The sequence below is a fragment of the Typopeltis vanoorti genome, chromosome 1 (assembly GCF_054136105.1).
Source record: "Typopeltis vanoorti isolate ZY-2024b chromosome 1, IOZ_Tvanoo_1.0, whole genome shotgun sequence".
NCBI lineage: Eukaryota > Metazoa > Arthropoda > Arachnida > Uropygi > Thelyphonidae > Typopeltis > Typopeltis vanoorti.
In genome coordinates, this window is record NC_143549.1 from 155,258,269 (window position 1) to 155,279,531 (window position 21,263).

At 35.7% G+C, this 21,263-nt stretch overlaps 1 protein-coding gene and 1 long non-coding RNA gene across 3 annotated transcripts in view; one reads left to right on the top strand and one right to left on the bottom strand.

Annotated features, from left to right (window-relative positions):
* Positions 1–6,223, top strand: part of SecS (Sec synthetase) — a 107,097-nt gene extending 100,874 nt beyond the window's left edge. For both annotated transcript variants that reach the window (XM_090399740.1, XM_090399732.1), the window contains exon 12: positions 4,183–6,223. The gene's annotated coding sequence lies outside the window, so the exon portion shown is untranslated. The remainder of the gene's footprint in view (positions 1–4,182) is intronic.
* The window catches only part of LOC150110563 (uncharacterized), a 79,732-nt gene that overhangs the window by 49,379 nt on the left and 9,090 nt on the right, over positions 1–21,263 (bottom strand). The window contains exon 2 of the long non-coding RNA XR_016548962.1: positions 2,487–2,577. This is a non-coding gene — a long non-coding RNA (uncharacterized LOC150110563). The remainder of the gene's footprint in view (positions 1–2,486; positions 2,578–21,263) is intronic.

Consider the following 21,263-nt stretch of genomic DNA (forward strand, 5'->3'; position numbering starts at 1 on the left):
CAAACTCTTTTATTTTTTCTTCAATAATCTTTGTGTATTTTAGTCTATAGTTCACATCTAAGAGCTGCTCAACTTTTATTCGCTTTAAAACTTTCTTACATGTTATTCTTTTCAAAATGAAATTCAATTTTATCCTGCTCAAGACTAAATAGTGTTCACTTCCAATTTCAAATCCTCTGTACACTCTGGTATCCTGCAGCAGGGAGAAAACATCACTACGTAAATTGTAAAAATTCAAATAAGGCATGTGAGCTTTCACTAGAGACGTTCAAGCTATAAATAATAAAAAAATATAAAATGAATTGACAGAAACGTGTGACTGTTGTTTGTTAAAGTTTAATAACATAATAAAAAATTGTTTTATTACTAATATTACAGATGTACTTATTTAATTTAGCAAACATATAAATATAGGAAGCAAAAAAAATTACGCTCCAAAAAACTGGGCAGCTATATAAAGTTTGGGAAATGCATCTTTAGAAGATATCTTGTATTTTTCCTGAACAAAGGGATTTAAATTCTTTTTTTAAAAAAAGAATTTAAAAAAAAAAAAGATAAACTTTTTACAGAAATTTACAATCAATGGACAAAAGTTGGCACTGGCATCCCCCACACAGAGTGAAATGTACCCAGACCGAACACAGGCAGTGAATATGCAGACATCAGGGCTTCCCGACGTTGTATCACATCAACAAACATGGGTAAGTGTGGTGATTTTAGCAACTTTGATCATGGGTGTATTATTGGCACAAGATAGATGGGGTAGTTCTATTGCCCAAGTGGTAAGAACCCTTGTGTTCTTGAGGGCAACCAGATCAGGTTCTGTAGCGAGTATACCGTCAATGGATGTACCAGTAAGCAAGTGGTGGCCAACCACATGACAATAAATACCGGGATCGATGTAGACTCTCCAGGCTTGTCCAACTGCCTTTTCAATGTCGGAGGTCTAAGTAGCATCCACAAGAGAACAGTATGGTGTACTTTGCATACCATGGGCTATGGGAGCCTATGCCTTAATCTTGTACCACTGTTGACAGTTCATCATCAGCCATAGCATCTTGCATGATGTCAGGACCATCAAAACTGGACCTCTGCAGAGTGAACCAGAATTGTGTGGCCTGATGAATCCTATTATCAGTTGTATCGAGCTGACGGGAGGGTGCAAGTATCACATCAACAACATGAGGTCATGACCTCCATCATGCCAGGCCGGTTCTGTTCAAAGAGATGATGGTTTAGGGAGCCTTCTCATGTGACACATTAGGTCCTTTAGTGTGCCTGGAGAGGTCCTTAAATGTCACGAAAAAGTGCTAGCTGATCACCTACATACTTAGGGCCTTCGTGCATCCTGCAGCCCTTGATCTGTTTCAACAGCACAACATGCCACAGCCACCCAGGCATAGCTCAAGGAACACTCACCTGAGTTTGCATGTCAATTCCCTGAATTTAAATCTGATTGAATCTCTCTGGGATACTGTAGAGTAAGACAGATCCATGTATCCAGGACCAATGTCTAAGACACAGTTGTGGACAGTGCTGTAACAAGCATGGCTGGAATTATCTCCAGAATCTTGAGGAGTTGATGCCTCAAAGAGGACAGGATGTTATTCACCCCTACAGGAGGACCGACACACTATTAGGGGTATCTCTAAATCAAAATATCAGTTTCATATTTACTAAAATCTAGTTATCTGAATTCAAAACAACGACTTTTCAACTAACTGACCTTTGCATGTCAACGAACTTCTGGTACAGTGCCATGTAATTATACTTCAATTATCTAACCCTTCAATTATTAGAACAACAAACTGTTCTAATAATTGATGTGGTCTCAATTGTAGGAATTGAGACGAAGATCACCTTCAATTGAGAGTGAGACTCGAATGCAAGGACAAAGAATTGAGACTGATGATCCAGCTAAAGGATTGGAAGGAAGGAAGGATAAAAAATCATGGTTTAGTAAGCAGGTCTATCTGCTGCCATAACTGATCAGATGTTCTGGAGACCACATAGTGTGTCCAAACTTTTCCATGAGTTTTGTTCAAAGATTGGTAATGTTGGTTAGAGGATCCACTGTTAAATTTCAGGCATCAATCACTAATGACATATTTAAATTACATAGTTTTCTGTTTCTTGAACTGTTTAAAAATTCTGATGGCTTATTTGCGATGTCTGAAATTGAGCATACAGTTATGTATTAACAAAATGGCATTGCAGGGACTTTTTTTTTTTCTTCAAAGGGAACTTTTCTTGCTTGCAGTAGTTTTAGGATTCAGATGGTCTGCAGTAACAAATTAGGAATATGTTGGCTACACTTTTGAACAACAGTGGTAAATACTACATTAGATGACTTATATTTATACGTATTTTTTCTTATCATAAAGAAATAAAGTTTGAATTATCGTCTCAAACTGGCTGTTTGCATTATTAAAACAGTTGACTACTGAAAATTACTCTAGGTTTTTTATAATGCAAAACACACTTACTTGAATGTTTATGTTGTCCTGTATGATGGTGAGAGTCACATATGTACTACTTCCCAAACTAGTTGAAGGTCTCATCTGCTGAAAGCTAGACCTACAAAGATTGTACGTAAATGACTTTCACCAATGGTAGTATATATTTCTTAGAATGTATATCCTACATTACAGAATATTTTTTTATTTTATTATTATTTTACGTGACACCTCCAGGGAGTCCAAAGACTCATCGAGGGAGGGCACCTGCTCTTCAACTCAATCTCCGCCACTCAACCCACCAACTGACCACAACTACACCGATGCCATCTACCACCAAACACCACCACTAATATTTCCAAAGATAATCACAAACATCCATGCCCACAGCGGGATTCAAACCTGCAGCCTTTTGACTGGAGAGCAGATATGCTGAATACTCGGCCAGAATGAATATTATTATTATTACGTGACACCTCCAGGGAATCCAAAGACTCATCGAGGGAGGGCACCTACTCTACAGCTCTCTGTCATTCCACTAATTACTATGATCGCAACTACCATCATCATCTACACCAACGCCATCTTAGTAATTTCACAGACAATCGCAAACATCCATGCCAATGGATGTTTGCGATTGTGATAGCCGATTTGACTGTGTGCAGGATGAAAAACCAGAGTTTCCGGGAGAAAAAAAACCCTTGCTATCTCCGTATGATATCTGCTAACTTGCATTCAATTGAAAAAGTCCCATATAAAGATTCTTCCCATCACGAGAATCGAACCCAGCTCTTTTCCAGTCGAAGAGTGCAGTGTTCCTCTATTCTTCCAATTGCACCATGGGGGGCTCATACATACAGAATAGAAGTTACACATGATAAGTTAAAAAAAAAACAAAAAAACTTAGATCCACACTATAAATTTGATTAAATGTAGAAAGAACATGAATTGGTGCTTGTTAAATGTTTTCCAGTATAAATTCCACACGGAGACTGTTTGCTGACATAGTTTTGAGTTTAAACCTCTATTATTATTTGTACATTATATTACTCTTCATCAGGAGAGTGAAATAAAAAATTACAGTGATTGAGTTAAGCAATAGATTAACAGTAATAGGCAGAATATTTGAAAAAGACCAACAATGGGTAGTGTGTGTGTGTGTGTGTGTGTGTGTGAGAGAGAGATTCATGTTGTATTATGATGGCTAGTGACATGATGAGAGGACTGGCTGAGGTGTGTGTGCACTAGGTTTTTTTGACAAAAGATAACCAAACATGATGTAAAATCATGCATGCACAAACTCACCACTGTTTGTTTGTTTTTTAAAAATATTCTGTGTCACTTGTAATTTTTATTTCACTTCATGCATTCAAAATGGAAATAGGCTGAATACATTATGATATAACACAAGGTAGCCTTAAATTATTGACAGAATGGAGACCTATAGATGGCAGTAGAAAAGAGGAAGACCAAGGAAGGGATGACAAGATAAAATTTGTTAGGATTGCAAATATAGAATGGAATGGAGAAAACAGGGGCAGTGGACTTGATCCAGGTTAATGATACTGACCTCATCCACAGAGTCTTAGAAGCAATGAATTGTTGCTGTTTTGTCATTATGTATTTGCTTTAATCAAATGTTTGCATATTATTTTACTATTATAATGACTGGTATTTGATATCTTGATTATTTTTAAAGTCTTGTAAATATTTTTTTTCTTTGCAGATTAATGAAGATATGTTGCTGCTATTTCATTTCTCAATATATTTATATAGTTTTAATTCTATAATATATGCACATTGATATAGAAAAAAAAAAAGTAACTGTAATGTCTTAAGGTATTGTTAATTATTAATATGTGAAAATATTTCAAGCTGTTATACTTGGTGCTGAATAATAAGCAGCTTCTCAAATTATAGAGCCCCCTTAGCACAGCTGTGAGGATGCAAGGAACCTTCATTAAAAAACTTTTCAGGAAGATGAGTTAGCTAGTCTCGAAATGTATGAAGGTGACAGAACTTTTCGTTCTAAAAAAAAAGGCAAAGCATACCACAGAAAAATATTACTGTTAACAGTTGTGATATATGACTGAAGCATGCCACTGTTAGTGTATATATTATTTTAAGCAGAAATAAGATATTGTCCACAGATCCTGATTTCTATAAAAGGAAATCCAACAAGCTGTGGTTTTGAATCCCACCCTGGGTGGGCATGGGTATTTGTGAATGTCTTACTTTCCATGTTGTTGTTGTTATTATTACTATTTGGCTTTGTAAAAAATAATTTTTATTTATTTTACATAATTCAAAAAAAAAAAAAAAACTGCTCTAGAGATCAAGCATGGAATTTTTTCAAGCCACATCAACTAATGAACATTTCCTACCTAAACACAATCACAAACATCCATGCCTATGGCAGAATTTGAACCTGCATGCTGTTGGTTGAAGTGGGTACATTAATCATTTGGCCAACCAAGCCAGCAAGTTTAGTACCTAGAGCAGGATTTCTAGTATCTATCTAGATATCTGAGTATAAGGATAGATTGAGGGAATGTGGTTTTTAGAGCTTGGCCAATAGGAGGAGGAAGAAGATTAGGATTGAGACATATAAGCTGGTGAAAGCAACCCACCAAATAAAAACAGGGGAATTATTACATAGGATAATGGATGATCTAAGAACAAAAGGTCATCCCTGGAAGCTATACAAAGGTCATATGAGTAAGGAAGTTAAAAAAGACTTTTTGCTTGGCAGGTAGTGTGAATGAGTGGAATGCATTGCCAGAGTCTGTTCAAGGCAAAGTATGATAGTTATTGTGGTCTGTGAGTGTGCGACATTCCATGATGAGTCATCAGACTCCATGAAGGCTTGGAAGTAATGCTAATACAACTAATATTATCTGCATATCTTTATAATAGGAACTTTAGAAACAATTTAGATAGTTTTATTAAAGAAACAAAACAAAGCCAATACCCATTGCTTGATATTTGTGAAATTATTTACTGTTGTGTTTTTGGTCCCAAATTAATCGCAGTAAACAGATGCCCGCTGTAATTGAATTTGACCTTTTATTATTATTATGATTATAAACACTAAACATAATTTATATCGTAGAATACCAGGGCAGGAAGGGATGCTTATATGTATCAGTGTTTGATGAAGCAGTTAGTAACTACTGAGAAGTTCCTTAATTAGAGAAAGTTAAGCCTTTGATTATGTTTTAAACAGGCTAAGAAAGAAAAGAGCAACCATGTTTTAAAAATGAAAGCCCAATTTATTTAGCCTTCTAAAAATCACTGATTACTTTTTGATTATCTTATCATCTAGTAAAACAGGAAAGAATTTTTTCACTGTTTTTATTCCAACCTACATTGATGTAATGAAAAAAAAAGTCTCCAGTGTAAGATTTAAGTTTGTGATTTCAAGTAATAGTTGAAATAAATGATGTTAGTTTGTTTTATTTCTACTTTCTGTTGAAGAAAAATTTTCATATCTGTTGAAGGTCACATGTAAGAATCTCTTCATATAATTTGTTATAGAATTTTTTATTATAGCACTTAAAAATATAGTCAAGATTAAACTTGGGGGTGTGGGAGTAAACTACATTTTTTAGGATTGACTTTTATAAGAAATGAGAGCAGCTATATGTTTATAAGCAGCCACTATCGCATATTGAATATTTAATAGAAATAAATATTTCTGTTAAAAATAGTCATAGTATTTATGTACTTATATGACTGTGATATTTAAATAAATTTTTATAGATGTTGGTGTTTTGTTTTTCTAAATGTGTGTTTTAAATTTGCTAACTAATCAGGAGTTTTAGCTTTAAATCTGAAACTGTAAGGATTAATTTTGGTAATGAGCACTGATTAATTTATAATTTTCAACTGACTATAATTAATATTTTCAATAAAATAATTACACTGCGACCCTATTTTCAAAACTCATGAAAACTATATATATTTTAAATAAATCTTTGCACTGTAGAGGGTACTGGGTGTGCAGTAGATAGAGGATTCATTTTTCACACCAGAAATTTGCTAGATTGATCACTTAGTTTACAGTTGAAAAAAAAAAATTGAAGGATTCAATGTTTCAAATAATCTAAAATTGTTGAACTTTTTTTAAATGAGATACTTGCTACCTATCGAGACAGTGACAAGGATTGTAAAATAAAATTGAGGTTCTAAATTATTTCAATTCCCCAAAGAAGGGAATAGGTGACACAATTTAATACTGTTTTTTGGAAATCAGCAAGCAAGCAGCTATTCCACTTCTTCCTGTCACTGAGGTTGAGTGCAAGATAAGAGACAACACTCTTAATTCAAACTAGTATTTATCTGTTGTATAGTTCATTTTGTTGAGATGTGATATTAAAAAAAAACAGACTTTTGGAAGATTCTGCTTGCCCTGCACCAAAGATCAAATAGCTCTGGATAATGTTGGATGAGTGGGGGAAAAGAAAATCTTAGAATGCATTCCTCTAGTCATTGGCTAGAATCAAACAGGATCATCCCCCCCCCACACACACACACTAGTCTAGTATCATAAGAGTTGTCTCTTCTCCTTTCAGTTCAATGTTAGTAAATTAAAGTTATGCACTTGGTGTAATGAATTAGTCAATGGCGTATTAAATTGCTGATGGGATTATGCTTGAAGAAACGATCAAACTAAGGCTCTTGGAGTTGAACTTCAAGAGCCATATAGCAAATATCGCAAATAAACTCAGGATAATTGCAATGTGGAAACAGTCATTTTGCCACTTTCCAAGGCTTGGATACAATTTTATCTAGACTATTATATGAGCAGATTTGCTCTCCTTTTTTCGATGTAATGGAGATACAGTGGAGAGAGTGTTAAAGATATGGGAATTGTGTGAAATGAAGATTATGAATACAAATTGAGAAGTTGTGGACTGCCAACACCTAGTGAATAGGAGCAAGAGGGATAATATGATTGACTTCTGAAATGGCCATAATGAATAACAGCAGAGAGAGGACATTCATGGAAATTGAGAATGAATGCATCAATATAGGCGGGAGGAATAATTTTTCTTGAATAGGGGCGTGCATGATAGTTATATCACTACAAACTTCCTATCAACAATTTTCCTCCAGATTAGCCTGTTATCTGTCAACATGCCAATATCATCAGATCTTATATATATATTTCTTAAGGCACTTTTTACTCTACCACCCCCACCTACACCTTGGTCTTCCTCTGGATCTTTTTCTTATGAAAATGGCATTGTTCTCTTTTTGTGAAACCTCTTCACTAAGACAGAAGATTATGAAATGTTTGAGGAGAGTGATTAGAATTTAATGTGTGACAAAGGAAGACCTAAGGATTCAGAATATACCGTTACTCAATTTATGGATGAGCCTTAATACATACAAGTTTATATCTGATGACGTATAAATAGATGAAGAAAGCCACGAAACGGATATTTCTAATGACGATGTAATAACGTCTAATGAAATTGAATCAATATGAAGATTAACGGATCCGAGAAAAACCTCTGAGAGGACGGAATAACTAGGAACATACTCCTGAGAACGTTCCCCGAATTCATAAGTTTACAACGAATGTCTCAAGAAAGGACGATTTCCTTTATTATGGAAATGCTCTAAAATTATACCCATAATCAAACTAAAAAAAAAATTCGAAATTAGCGAATACCATCCAGTTAGTCTCATAAATGTAGCTAGTAAGGTACTAGAAAAACTTATGATAAACCAGATAATATACTTTGTCTATTCAAAAGATCTATTAAACTGCAATCAGTATGCATTTAGATCTCAATCAAGTATTGTAGGCGTAATTATGGAGGTTAAAAGTTCACAGAAGACAGTCTACAGCAAAAAAAAAAATGACGTATTACTGATCTCGCTCGATGTGCAAGGAGCATTCGATGCTGAGTAGTGGCCAGCCATAATTACTCAGATCTCCAAAAAAAAAAAAAAAAAAAAATTCACAGAGACAGAAGAGCAACAATGACATTGAAAACCACAACTGTAGCGAAAGAAGTCAAAGACGAGGATGACCGCAAGGTTCTTGTTGTGGATCAGTTTTCCGGATACTTGCTACTTATTACTTAACACTACTCGTTATTAAGACTTCCTTTCACTTCTGAAACAAAATTCATAGCTTAGCCGATTATGTAATGATAATGATTCTGGAACGCGACGGCTTACAGTTAGAAGTAGTGGAGAATGGAGGAAAAAAAAAAAAAATTGCGGAGTTGGCGCGTGAGAAGTTACTTCCAATAGTACCAAGTCTTTAGACTTAGTACTATTGGAATTTTACTTGAGCTGTGGAGCACTTTAGTGCTCCACAGCTCAAGTAAAAAACCAAAGCAACCTATAACGGTAAATTAAACATGCCAAGAAATTATATTCTTGGTTTAATCCTTTATCCACGTGTAAGCAAACACGGCTCGTGAAGTATCATCGCTACTTGTATGTGTGTGTATATATATATATATATATAGAGAGAGAGAGAGGCTGATACTTCACATCAATGTTTAGTATCCCATTATGGAAAAGTCAATAATACACAGCATTATACACGTCCAAAAAAGTCGAGGTTTGCATTATGGGATACTATGACAATTGATGTGAAATCATTAGCCTCTATATACAAGTAGTCCAGTCGTGAAGATACTCCATGTGCAAACTTTGCTTTCACTTGGATAACGGATTAAACCAAGAATATAATTTCTTGACATCTTTAATTTATAGTCTGACCAAGTAAAAAAAACTTTCAAAACCTTTAACGGTCTTCCTAAACAGTGAAGTTCTAGAGGTATCCAGCAAGTTAAAATACCTAGGAATAACAATGGACATGAAATTTAACTTCAACAAGCACATCTCGTGTCTATGGAAAAACGCTTACAAATAGTAAACCTAGTTAAATCGATAAGGATTAACAGGGAATTAAACCGACGAGCGTCGACAATAATTATATACTGGAGCTATACTACTATTGATATCTTATGCTGCATCCCTTGGAAAGTTGCTAAAATCTAAGAAACCAACAAAAATTAAAATTTAACACGTTATAGCCATGCTAAGAATTAAACGATACAGTAAAATATATTTCGAGGCAGCTTATGTTGTTGCTGGTCTAACAGATCTGTCTGAAAATGCAAGAATCCCTGAAGATATAGCGGAAATGCCAATATTGATACGAACTCTCGCTTCACTGCAGTAGGCAGCCTCTCCCAGCGATTAAAGAGAAGGAAAGCCTTGAAAGTGGCGATACCACATATACACTGACGAGAGTAAAACAAGGAAACGTCGGTTCTTGCATAGTGGATCAGAGGCAGCTTATTATATTATACAAGAACGTTTTAGACTGCATCCCCTTTGTTCCAACAACCACGCAGAAAAACTTTCTGTAGTTTGTGCACGTAGGTTTCTGTGTTAAGAAGTTTTCGGTACTGAGGCGACATTGTAATGTAATATAAGGAGTTTATTTAAAATAATTTTTAATTCCTACATCCACCAAAACCTCCACATCACCCCATTGAAAAATCAGGCGTCTATGTAATTCATTGCTCTCGTGGCATTTGTTATATAGATCAGACAGGAAGGTCGGGAGAGATTCGCATGTCTGAACACATAAAAGACGTCGAGAGAGAAAAAAAAAAAAAAGGGTGCATAAATCAGGCCTGGCATTCCACGCAACCACTACTGGCTATCAAGTACTCTGGTAAGAAACAAGAATGTCATATATTAATAACTGTTTCACAAGAAAATTTAAAGACCCCGAGGGTCTTTAAATTTTCTAGTGAAAGGGACCCTCGCAAATGCTTAGGATCTAAATCAATCAAGGCTTAAAATCAAAAAAATCAAGGCTTAATTTTACATCAAGTATGGTCTGCTTTCATCAGAAATTGAACTGCCATGGACTTGAGATAGGGCACGCATGATACCACAGAACATCATAGCAACAGCTATACATTCCTTAATGTATGTATCATTTATATTCTGGTTTATCAATTATTTAACAATTCTGAAGTTATCAAAAACATCTCATGTGAAATTAATCGTTAATAGGCTTTTGTTGTGTAAAACATTTATGTACTACTACCCTTGATGTAAGTCTTATGATGCACGAAACTTATTGAGTTTTAATTGTTCATTTTTAATAAATTTTATATTTCAATGTGGTCTCAATACCGAAAACTTCCTACAGAACTTTCTGTAGTTTATATATTCACTTACATATCTCTGGGAATTTGAACTCAACCTCTCATCAAAAAGTCCGTAACGATATACAGCGACAGTAGAAGCACTATGCCGACCTGGTTAGCCAAGTGGTTAGTGTATCCACTCTCCAGCCAAGAGGCTGCGGGTTCGAATCCCGCCTAGGGCATGGATGTTTGTAATTGTCCTAACTCTCTGTGAAAAGGGCATCTGTGATCTCATCACATCTAGGAACTGCAGTTGGTCCCCTGCCGAGGGGCCGTAAAGCTAAGCAAGAAACCAATGGGCAAGTAGTTCAGCAGCACTCACAGCAGTGTACCAGTTAAAGGGAGGGGACAGCTCCATCCAGACACCAGCTAAGGGGGAAAAGCACTAGAGAGGACATAAAAAACAGAACAACCAACTAGCGTTAATAAAACAAGAAATCTGGCAAGGAATCTCATTCTAGAGGGATGGGAAATTACGGTAAGTTCTGCTAGGTGAGGACGCATACTGTTGTAGCAGGAAACGAGAGAGCGGATCAGCTGACTAAAGACGAACGGTTAAAAATAAGTTACCAAAAGTACTCAAAATCAGCTATAAAAACACAGAAGAAAAAATTCTAAACTTGTGCGAAGATGAATGGAAAACATCTAAAAACGAATCGACAACTAAAGAATTCTACCCAAGTATCAGAAGCAGACTCTGGCTGAAAATAGATGCCATCTCTTCAGGTTTAGCCATGCTATTAACGGGATACCTCCAGGGAGTCCAAAGACTCATCGAGGGAGAGTGTGCCATCAACATCGAACGACTGAACCCCTTCCAACTACTAACCGCGCACAAATTTTCTTAACTTTTTGCGTGAACCATTGGTAGCAGAGGCTCTACCAATCGACCAACATTATGCATTTGTTGCCCACACCTTCAAAGACTGTTCGATCACTTACTGTATGACTCTCAGTTATTGGACTATCTGGATGCCCCCTAATGCCTCACACTGTCTACTCGGGAGACGAGTGGCCAGTGTCAAAACAGATACATATCCAAAATTAGTACTCAGAATTATTTAAGTTTGACAATAGGATCAACTGCCCATCGTTGTAATGCAATGTAAACTACTCATAATGTTTTGATTGTATAGTGTAAATAGACAATATTATATAAATTTCCGATACAAATGTAAATGTAGGAATACGTACGTATAGATGTAAAAATATAAATGTAAATGTGAATATTAATACAAAAATGTAAGATTAAATTGAATAGAAATGTTAATCAATTATTTAGAAGCTGCGTACAATACAATGCATTGTATGCAGTGGAGCTCGTGGGAAATAAATTACCTCCTAGTAGAGTTACTATTGGGAGGAGAAAACACACAAACACTTTTGACTTCTAAATGAGTCGCCTTTAGTAGTAAAATTTGACTCCTATAGTTATTGCAATCCCTTACAAATTTAGCAAAGAAAGCCCAATGTAATGTTAAGAAATTTTATGCAGCGTGAAATGTATGAAATGAACTCGAGGATTGCATATTACCCGCGTGTTGCTGATTTAAAAGTGTTGGAGCGTCTAGAGCAGGGGTCGCCAAACTTCTTTGACCATCGACCCCTTCAAGAGTTTCTTGACTTTTTATCGACCCCCTCTATTTTACTTTTACATAATTATAATAGGACAAGCAAAAAAAGACGCTTATGTGAGTTTTTAGATTGTTTATTTTATAGTTACAGTGTTTATTGTATGTATAATATAATATATATTATTATATTACTTTTACTACTACTATTACTATCACTAGTAATATCACTGGTATTACTAGTGATACTAATAAACTACTGGTATTAATATCACTGGTATTACTATCAGCCCTGCTGAACTCTTCAACATAGAGAAGTTTAGCTCGTGAATGGATAACGATTGAATTATAATATTGTATGTTGGTGAATTTTAGAACATTAACACTCACTTGTATGTCGATGCGCAAAAATGAGACTGGGACCAACACGTGCGCGGTTCTTATTTACTTACACATATTCAATCTCGCTCCTGCCGCACCAGCCAGGCGGGAACCACTCAAATCCGTTTATTAGTAAATACTTCATTTTGGCCTACTTGATTGGCCTCCGTAACTATTTTCATGACCATGCTCCATCTTACAGGTGCTATTTAATGTCACTGTTCCCACGATTCACTCTTAATTGCGTTGTCATTCAGGATGGAGGTAATCCAAGTTAACTGAATTAACTATTACCCATACAATGATGTCTTATATTTTTCTATCGACCCCCAATCGACGCCTGAGCCCGAATCGAACCCTAACAATGTTATATCGACCCATGGGGGTCGATATCGACCACTTTGGCGACCACTGGTCTAGAGAGAGAAAGCCTGCTGTGTGTTGAGACATGTATTTAATTACCATTAATTTAAGAAAGTGCTGTTGAAAAACTGGTGTATATGAAGTCAACGGGAAACAGCACCACTGTGTAGTTGTCGCTGAAATCCTCCTTTAATTTACATATATTTTCTTTTCCCTCTTGCTCTCTCCAAATACTCATTCCTTTTATTGTGTCTTTCATCGCAAGATAAATGAGAAAACGCATTGAAAATTTCCGGAGATAATTAGGAAAATAATTTAGGGAAAAAAATCTTAAAGGTTGGTCATTTCTTTAATGAATTATACTAATCAAAACGTTATAAATCACTATAGATAATGTTTTATAGTTTAACAATATGTCCAAAGCAATTAAAGCTATGACGACAGTGCATATGAAAAGAGCTTTCCAAGCTCTTCTCCTACTCCACTAACGTAGGAGAAAAGCTTGGAAGCTCTTATAAAGATTCTTCACGTCCTAAACGGATTCAAATTTATGTTTTTTCAACCAAAGAGTCGATATCTACTGAATTAAGGAGGCTCGAGTTAAGTTGATAACTTAACTGCTTCGAAAGAAGTCAACGGACACCATAATGTATGGTACAAACAGCCATTGCTCACCGTATTATTATGTAAAAGCAAAAAAATCACCGCACCTTTCGCTGCGATGACTGCAGCATTCTTACTGGGAATATTATCCATAACCGTAAGATACCGATCAATTGGAATTTTGGACCATTCTGTAGGCATGTAATGAGGTGCTGGACTGTTGTTGCGGACACTCCCCCCTCACCTCGCTCGACGTTCCGGTTCATCCCACAGAGATGTACATTAGGCTTGAGATCAGGGCTCTGTGGAGACCGGCCAAGTGTGGTGACGTTTATGTACACAAAGAACACAGTTACAGCAGCAGCAGACTAATGACACGGTGCATTGTATTTCTGAAAGAGACAATAGTTAGTTCTGTAGAAACGCCACAAATTAGGTCCAGAATGTTAAGATATCTCTCGGAGTGCAATGTTCGTGACACCACAAACAGAGATCAGAGGCCAGACCAGGAAAACAGGACCATACCATCACACCGCCACCTCCGAATTTATAGCTCGCACTCTGGTGAGAGACGTTCACCGGGCATCTGATTCGGGTAATGTGGGTCTTGCAGTTCTACAATGGAAACCAATGTTGTAAGCATTGATTCTGTATGCTTTGGGGAAAATTTGTATTCCAGTCGATGCCTGGAACGCCGCATTCAACCTGCATTACGAATGCAGGTTGAATGCGGTTTGGCGGTTTGACGAATGGCTGTTTTTACATATTCGTAGCATTAAAAAGAACATCGTAGCATTAAAAAGAACATTGCGAATTAATTCGACATTACAATGGTAGATAATTTATTACTAAATAAGTGTGAGAAGTAGTAAAGGAGGCCTAAAAACAAAGTAAAAGCAGAAATAATGGTTTGAGAAATTAGGCATTGAGATAGACTAAGATTTCAGATACTTAAATAATTACCGTGCAGAAGGAAGATACATATTATGATTGTGCGTGCTTATATTTTAAAATATAAGTCGGTAAATATATTTATTTCTTATAATCATTTTGAGATATTTTTGTTGAACTGTGTTTAGGATTATACTAATTTTAGTTATGCCTTGTTGCTCGAATCAGTTATTTTTACTTTTTAAAGTTTTTCTCGTTTTTTTTTTCTTCTTAAGTTAGGCGATTCGTTTTATCCTTTATAGCATTGCGAATAGTGAGGAAGTTAGAATTCTAAAATGCAGAAATAAATACAAAATTCCATCGAGTTGAGAAATGAAAACCTTTCTCAAATGCATTGCACCATGAACTAAAAGGCCAGAAGATATTACAAAAGTATTCACTCTTCTGGACTTTTAGTTCAGAAATAAAGTAATGTTATGTATATACATACAGAAGGATAAAGACGATGATTGTCACCTATGGGGTGAGCTAAGAAAAGAAACGGACTAGAGACTATTAAAAAAAAACTTGGCGATATACCAGAGATTGGGGTTAACGTACTCATTGAAAGGGGCAAATCCTGTCAAAATGGCATCTGTCACTTTAGAAAGAGAGAGTCTCATTCTTCAATAATTGTTAGGAATGTCTTCAACTATTTTAAAGGACGCATGTCAACTATGTCAAAAGAGTTTGCCGTTACCTACTACATCCCAAAGATAATTATCCTGGAACGCATGCTAAATTTTTGCTTTTATTTTATCAGCTGTGAGTATTGATGGAAGACAAATATGTACATACTTGCTGCTAATTAAATTTCGTTTTCTTTCTTGTTAGCCTTCATAATGATCCAAACCTCCTCCCCCGTAATAAACGTAATAAGGTTTATTCAGGACTTGTGTTGTGCTCTAAAGTAAATGCACCAATTAACTCGAAACTAATGTCTCCACCTGTCTGTATGTCCCCGAATAGATCTTTGCGAGATAGACATTATTTCTACATATAATTATGTAATCATCCTCAGTTACACACACACACACACACACACACACACACACACACACACACACACACACACACACACACACACACACACACACACACACACACACACACACACACACACACACACACGCACGCACGCACGCGCGCTGTATGCGGATATAAGATGGCTGCAGTTGTACACATGTCGTATTTTCGTCAGCAAACGTAAGCGAACATCCGTGAATATACAGTTTCACTGTGTTCCGGTTTTTCTCTGTTTCCACTATTTAATGAGAAAAGTGTCATTAAATACTCATTACAAAACCAGGATTCATTAAGTTAATGTAGGGTAAAAATAGGTTATCTAATTACTAAAGAAAGCTAATGAAATGTTTATGTACGGTGCTTGTTATTCTGCTTTGAAAGCCTCATGCTGTTACTCATTTTGCAAATTGAAATTCTTGATGATCAGTGTAGTTAACTGAAACTTAGCTCTGGTTTCAATGCTGCATAGAGAAATTTAATTTTTTTCGACTCCCTCTTACATATAGATTTGTTTTTTAAATTTTTACAAGAACGAAAGACATTTAGTACAGGGTATAAAAGAAAAGTATAACGAACAGTCAGTTCGGGGAAAATATTTGTTTGAGCGATTGTAATTTTATTTTATTTATTTTTTAATTAAAACAAGTGAAATTAAAATAAACTGTGTTCAGAGATTTAAAATCATTAAAATAAAACAAAAGCGACAAAATTATCCTAATTTTTAGATAAATTTTGTTACAATATAGCAATATAGTCCTTCATTCAAGAAGACATCGGAAAAATACTGAATAGCTTAGATACCAACCAGGTTCTTCTGATCTTAATGTATTTATTCCCTTCTCATATATTTGCGCTCAAAATTTGCACTCCAGACAATCCTTTCAGGAAAAAAAAATGAAAATGAAAGAAGAGAGATAAAGTTAGTCATCAAGCTATCATCCCATTGCTCTTACCTCCGGTTTCCTGAAAATGATCGAAAAGGTAATTCCGAGCTATAAAGAATCACCGCCGGAGCCCCATTGTTAACATTTCTGGTGTATTTGATCAAGTCTAGAATAAAGGCCTACTAATCGAACTATCATCTTGGGATCTCTCTTCTATAAATAAACAACCTTCTTTCAGTAATCTTAAATTCCAACCGTAATTTTGCTGCTGATAGTAATTACATTCTTCTTCAGTTTACAAATCTTGTAGTGCTAAAACATTCCAGCTTCACGAACTTTCATATCCAACGCCCTAAAAAGTGATGCCTGGTCATTCTCTAGTGGAGTGAGGATAATCCTGTGCACTTTAATGCCAAAGAACGGTGTTGTTTTATTTCTCGCATGAAGTATTTCTTTTCACTTCCCTTTCTTACATTTAATAATGCTCATATCAGATCGGGAAAAGTCAGGTTTCTCTTATGACACATACTTCTAACATAAATACATCCATAGTCATCACATCATCCAGGAAACTTGGTATTATCTTTTTGGATTCAATATCCTACCACTCACCTGTATATCTGCTGAAAAGACAAAATGCAAATTCACTGAAACTTAGAATAATGTTCCACATTTGTTGTGATCCACCAAAAAAATAAAAAAATCCCTAAAATTGCTGAGTAAATGGTCCTTTTTCTCTCTCAGCCTCACTTTCACTTTTCCACAGACGTTCTATTTGTGCTGTATACCCTCTTTTATAGGTATACAGCAGAAACATCTAGAGAGGTGTTAGAGAATGCTCAAGAAGCGCATCATCACACTTCTTTCTCCTTGACTACTTTCTGATACGCACATACCGATAAGCTATAGGTTTGACAATCTCTCATGTGTGTGAATTATCATCAGGTAAACAAAAATAGAAAATCAACAACTAGTTCTACTTCTACGAAGTTTTGTAGTTCAAATTCTCTTACATTAATACGTTTAGCATCCAATCAAAAATATTAGCACCACGCACCAGTATGGTCCAAATTTTTCATCTTAATACAGTAATAATTATTACAAATTTTTGCAAACATTATAATTCAAGCACTGGATTTCGTTTGTTACAGATAAAACGAAAAGATGTGATTATCTCTCACATCTTGCCAAATGATCAATTTGTCGGTATAGATAGCCCAGTAGTTAGCATCATTGATCTTCCACCGGCAGGCTAAGGATTCGAATTCCACGGTGGGCATGATGTTAATTGGTCATTTTTACAACTTCCAAATGTGTTCAATTTTTATTTTGATAAATTCACGAAGAAACTGTCACCAAACAGATGTGAAGTGCTTTTATTGTTTAGATGAGTGAAAAAAAATATTACAAATAAAATGACTAGTTGTTATCTTATGCCCTAATAAGCGTATATCCCATTCGTCTATCAGTTACTTAATTTGTTGTATACAAATCTATATAATTAATGTGTGCTTTTAAAACTTTGTACATATATTCTCAGGGATTCAATCGACAGCATTTGTTAATGTTTTCTTTAAATAAAAGTTAAAGGGACGTATATTTGCTGAAAATTATAGAATTTCCCTAAAGACTCATTTCAAAGGAAAGATCGTATTCGAATGTACCATATATAGAGGGTGTCCCAAAATTCACGCAAGATTTAAATTTAGCGCCATTTGCGCGGTAAAGTGTTGCTGTTGCCAACGAGAAAAAAAAAGACAGCTTGACAGCTGACAGTTCAGGGTTATTAAAAATGGAGCGCTACACGAAAGAACAATTTTCATTGTTGAGCAATATTTTAAAAATAATGAAGGTTTGGCAGCTACAGTTCTCAATTTTCGTACAAAATATGGTCAGAATAGTGATTTAACTTCATCAGTTGTGAAAAGATTAATTAAAAAATTCACGGAAACTGGATCAATTAGTGATCTTATACACTCTGGCCGTCCTTCAACAAGTCGTTCAACAGAAAACACCGAAGCAGTTCGTGAGAGTGTTGCTGAGAGTCCAGGAACATCAATTCGGCACCGTGGTCTTGAATTGGGCATTTCAAGAAGCTCTCTACAGCGTATTCTCACGAAAGAAATAAATGCATCTTTATGCTTGCAAAGTTTAATTGACTCAAGAACTGAAGCCTACTGACCACACACAGCGAAGAGAGTTCGTTGAATGGATTATGGAACAACAAGTGGATGCTTATTTTTCGAACAAAATCATCTTCAACAATGAGGCTCATTTTCATCTTGATGGCTTCGTTAATCGACAAAATTGTCGCATTTGGGGTTCAGAAAATCCACGAGTGATTGTTGAGAAACAAATGCATCCACAACGTGTCACTGTTTGGTGCGAATTTTGGGCTGGAGGCATCATCGGTCCATTCTTTTTCGAAAATGCGGCTGGTAAGGCAATAACAGTTAATGGTGTTCGCTATCACAACATGATAGTCTTTTGTGCCTAAATTGCAAGATATGGATGTGGACGATATGTGGTTTCAACAAGACGGTGCCACATGCCATACAGCCCGAGAAACAATTCAGTTACTTCATGAGTCATTTCCTGGTCGTGTAATTTCCCGTTTTGGTGATCAGAATTGGCCGCCCAGATCATGTGACTTAACGCCGTTGGACTTTTTTCTTTGGGTTTTTTTGAAGTCTAAGGTTTATGCCAACAAGCCCACGACCACCCACGCCTTGAAGGAAGAAATTGAGCGCTGTATCAACGAAATTCAGCCACATTTATGAAAAACGGTCATGGAAAATTTCGACAAAAGAGTGCGTATGTGCCAGCAAAGCCGTGGAGGCCATTTACCCGATATGCTATTCCATGCATAACCCTATACTGTATACTTTATGAATCAATAAGAAATTACAATTTTTAATTAAAAAATGTTTTCTATCGAAATTACTTCTTGCGTGAATTTTGGGACACTCTGTATATATATATATATATATATATATATATATATATTTGGAATACTTGGAAACAACTTATGAGAATTCGCGTCTATAAAGTGAAGTAATGGATATATATATATATATATATATATTTATTTATTTATTTATTTATCCCACACACGAGAGGTACAAGAACCTATAGCACATCATCAGTGCCATGTGTGAGGTGAAGATAAGGGTTCAGAAAGAAGAAACTATTACATTCTCCTTGAAGAGCTGTAGGTTGAACTTATTGGGAAACACACTATGAGGAAGGCTGTTCCAGAGAACAGAGGAAGATGGAATAAATCAGGAAGAGGGGAAGCAGGTTTGGTGAGTTTGTAGTTCTACTGTAAAGGGTTGTTGGACAACTGCTGCTGCTGTTGTTTTAACAGGCCTAACAGCAAGTGGAGGAATGATATTTGCTAATTCACTGGAGCAGTCGCCATGGATGTAACTGTAGAATATACGTAGGGCTGAAACATTGCTTGTATGAGATAGAGGTTGAAGTGAGGCTGTAAGAAGTGCTTTTTTCTCAGTTGCTCTCCTCTGGACAACATCAAGAATTTTTAATGAGGTTTTAGGTGCACCACCCCAAATGTGTGTACAGTATTCTAAGGATCGGCCGATTTGGGATTTATATAGGATTAGTAGCTGGATGGGTGTAAAGTAGTTTCTTGAGCAGAAAACTGACTAATTTTTTAGAAGCTGAGGAAGCTGTTGATGTAATGTGTTTGTGCCAAGAGAGGTTGGAGGTAAATGTTAGCCCATGGAGAGATAATTCATCCTGTCTGGTGATATGTGTATTACTAAGGATGAGGGAAGATGAGTTGAGATCCCGTTTGCGAAAGAAAAGGCAGAAATGCGAGAGAAAAGAGATAATGATGCAGTTCTTTCATTCATGTTGGTGTGCGTGTCCGATCGGAAAAAAATTGAGCGCAGGACCTTTTGATTCTCTTCTATCTAAATTTTATTTAAAAAAAGCATGTTGGTGCTTTTAGGTTTGATTTATCTATTTATCTCAAACCTTTCATATTAATATTCTTTCATTAAGCCAGTTAAATTTAGTATTAATAAAATTTTTACCCCCTTTCCCTTAGCCTGTTAAGTTCAGCGGTCTCTCACTGCCACGTAAGTTGACATCATGCATATGAACGTAATTAAAGTTGCTAGGACGATTAATCCTCTTTCAACCGAGTGTATTCTCAGGCCAGTTTTGTATATTTTGTGGGACGAAAAATTCGAAATTCCGAGATGATAAATCCTTTCAGTTTCCAGATGGAACCGGCTAATTCCCATGCTCTTTCCAATTAAAAAGTTACAAAATGAGCTATGCCGACCATTAAAAATCGTAAGGATACCAGAAATGTATTCTAGAAGAAACACAAAACGAATACGACTGTGTAAATACAGAGGGAATGTTTTGTTGCTGGGATACGTCCTAGTCAATCACGTAGAGAGATTTCGGGTAACAAACCCGAAGTTCCTCCACTTTAAATTGCAAGTTATACTGGACAGTATATATATATATATATATTAGGATAACCAAGTAATTTTATAAACTTGGTTATTTTTACTCCTAAAAATTAGGAGTTAACATAACAAGTTTATAAAATTACTTGGTTATCCTAATATACAATATCCCCAAGTTAAAAAATTTATTACATATATATATATAAATTTTTATTTTATTTTATTATTAATCATTAGTTTTAACAAATAATAAATATTTGTTAAAATATTTATTATTATATTTGCTTAGAAACGGGACTCTTTTAGTTTAAAGGGCTTTTATAACTGCGAATTTACAGAGCGGTATGAGTTATACGTCCTCCAGGAATGGTTGTCATGGCAATGTTCTCTTCTGAGAACTGTTACT